We start from the raw sequence: 3,495 nt of genomic DNA, 5'->3' as shown, positions 1-3,495 counted from the left end.
CAACTCTATTTTGCTCTTTTCCAGGTTCCATGAATTTACAATAGATGTCAAAAATAAAACAATAACATACTACAAAACTTACAAAATTAGGTTACTGATATCAGTTATAAATTATTTTTGCCTTGTTTGTCTTACTTTAAATGGTATGTTTGTGTCTCCATGGTTAAAACTTAGGTGTATGTTCTCCTCTTGTCGTTTTGTTTCTTGTATGTTACCTTGGACACCTGCTTGGTACATACATACCTCTTTTGCTCCACAGGATCAAGGCACTATAAACTATGCTCCTGATAGTTTCCAGTCACTGCTACCAAACTAACTGTCCGTTTTACCATGTGTTCCCTCTTGCCCTCTTTGTTTTTGTTTTCACCTTTAGGTACATCCTCCCTTATCCTCATTTGGGGGAGAGGGCATGTTTATGTTTTTTTCTGCAGAATGCTGACAATGCATGCTGGGTACCTAAATGCCTTGTCCGCTTTAAGAATGCTGACAATGCATGTTGGGTACCTAAATGCCTCATCTGCTTTACAACCTCTCCAGACGCTATGCCACCTGTGTCATCACTACACCATCTATCATCACATCCTTTGTTCCCAATTTTTTGGACTGGGTTTTTGGACTCTGTTCGTGTTTCCTATGGACTGTTTCCACTGCCTGGCACCCACCGTTCTCTCTCAACTTTGCCTGTGATACTATGATTCTCTCCATGATTCATTATTTTTTCCACATGCTTTGTACACCATTGTTTTAATCATTTATGTAATGCCCTTCCATGCTGTACACTGTTTGTCCCCTTAGGGTCCTTTTGTTTGCTTGGAGGGAGACTTAGGCTCTGCCTAACCTCAACACAGAGCACAGGTTGGGGTAAAAGTTACCACCTTCATTAAAAGTCAGATTGATGATCTTACAGCAAAGCCAATTCAAATACATAATCTCAGGCTTACACTTAAAGATCGGGAAGAGCCCTATGAGCCTGAAAAGCCATGTGACGACATCTTTCAGTCGTCCCCTTGAGAGCTGAACCGGATAGCCAAAGATGGGTAAGAGAGAATTGCTGATAGCTACCTAAGCCACGCGGGCAGCCAAAGCTGCTATCTTAGCCCATTACGGGTAAAGCTTCAGTAGAAATTTTCTGACCTAAGACAGGCACGGTTCCCTAAGGGATTGTTTTGGCTCATTTCTCTTCTTTTTTAAAATATAAAAGAAAGGGGGATCTGTGGAGAGCCGTAGGCCCCCACCCCAGAATATAGCAAGACCTGTTTCCTGGCAAAGCTGTTTTTCAGACATCAAGGCTGGCCTGGTTTGAGATTAACCAGATGACTATACTTGAAAGCCTCTCACAAACATGTTGTTCTAACCCGGGCACTTAACGTTTGAGAGACTCCCTCATTTTCTCATGTAATTGCTAAGAAACTTTGGTATTACTCTGTAATCACACAAGTGTAACCTCTTAATTGATTTATAACTTGCTATATAGAATTGTGGTGTTACTATGGAATTTACTCTGTGATCAATTGGTGTGGTGTTATTATGATAATTGTTCTGTTAATAGAATTGCTCTGCCTCAATGGATTTATCCCTGCCAACTTCCCCTTTCCCTCTCTATAAAAACTTTGTGTAGATGTTCAATAAATGAGACTTGATCAGAAAGCCTGTCTTGTCTCCATTCTTCGCATCACTTGTCCCTTTCCGTCCCCTCTCCTCCCTCCAGGTACCCACGTTGACTGTCCTGCGGGTCGGGACAAGGGAGAACATATGTTGATTTTTTTTCTGAGATTGAGCAGTCACCTCAGTCAGGATGATTGTTTCCAGTACCATTCCTTTACCTGTGAATTTCATTTTTTCTTAACAGCTGAGTAAAACTCCATCGTATATATGAACCATATTTTCATTATCCACTCCTCAGTTGAGAGACATTTATGTTGCTTCCATCTCTTAGCTATTGTGAAAAGAGCAGCAACAAACATGGATGTACAAGTGTCTCTGCAACAGGACGAGTTCTTTGGGTATATGCCAAGGAGTGGTATAATTGGGTCAAATGGTAGGTTCATTTGTAGTTTTCTAAGAGTTCTCCATACGGCCTTCCATAGGGGCTGAACCAGTTTGCAACCCCACCAGCAGTGGATGAGTGTTCCCCTTTCCCCACATCCCCTCCAATATTTGGTGTCATTTGTTTTCTTGATCTTAGCCAGTCTGACTGGGGTGAGGTGAAATCTTAAAGTGGTTTTAATTTGCATTTTCCCAATTACTAGTGATGTTGACCATCTTTTAAGATGCTTCTTAGTCATCTTTATTTCTTTTTTTTTTTTTTTAAAACTTTCTGTTCAGCTCCTTAGCCCATCTTTCAGTTGGGTTGCTTCTTGTTTTGGGTCTCTTTTTTTTAAGTTCGTTATATATTCTGGTAATTAAACCTCTATCAGATGTGTCGCTGGTGAAGATTTTCTCCCATTCTGTGGGTTTTCTGTTTGTTTCCTTGGTTGTCTCCTTTGATGTACAGAAGCTTTTTAGTTTAATGAGGTCCCACTTGTTAACACTTTCCCTTGTTTCCTGGGCTATTGGTGTCCTGTTTGGAAAGTCCTTTCCTACACCTATATCTTGTAGGTTTTTCCCAATGTTTTCTTCTAAGAGTTTCAGAGTCTCAGGCTTTACACTGAGGTCTTTGAGCCATTTGGAATTGACTTTTGTGCAGGGTGAATGATAGGGGTTTAGTTTCATTCTTCTACAAGTAGAGATACAGTTTTGCCAGCACCATTTGCTGAACATGGTGTCCTTCCTCGAGTTAATGTTCTTGGCCCCTTTGTCAAATATCAGGTGGATAAAATTGCAATTACTCATCTTTGGGTCTTCAGTTTTGTTCCATTGCTCTATGGGTCTATTTTTATGCCAGTACCATATTATTTTTATGACTATAGCTCTGTAGTAGAGCTTAAAATCTGGTGTAGTAATCCCCCAGCATTGCTCTTACTTCTCAGGGTTCGTTTGGCTATCTGGAGTATCTTGTGCTTCCATATGAATCTCAGGATAGTTTTTTCCAATTCTTTGAAAAATGTCATGGGGATTTTGATTGGCCTTGCATTGAATCTATATGTGACTCTTGTTAGGATGGTTATTTTCACAATATTAATTTTTCCAATCCATGAGCATGGGAGGTCCTTCCATCTTCTCATGTCTTCCTCAATTTCTTTCTTTAAAGAGTTAAAATTATCCTTGTAGAAATCTTCAATGTCTTTGGTCAGGTTTATTCCAAGATATTTTTTGTGTGTGTGTTGCTATTCTGAACATGAGGGTTCCCCTGTGCTCTTTCTCTAACTGCTTGTCATTGGTATATAGAAAGGCTATAGACTTTTGTAGGTTAATTTTGTAACCTGACACTTTACTGAATGTGTTAATAATTTCTAGGAGTTTGTGAGTGGAATTTTTGGCGTCCCTTGGATATAATATCATATCATCTGCAAAAAGAGATAATTTGATCTCTTCTTTTCCAATTATTACTCCTTT

Source organism: Nannospalax galili, unplaced genomic scaffold, assembly GCF_000622305.1.
Source record: "Nannospalax galili isolate Female #2095 unplaced genomic scaffold, S.galili_v1.0 scaffold370, whole genome shotgun sequence".
NCBI lineage: Eukaryota > Metazoa > Chordata > Mammalia > Rodentia > Spalacidae > Nannospalax > Nannospalax galili.
This window is presented reverse-complemented; position numbering follows the sequence as displayed.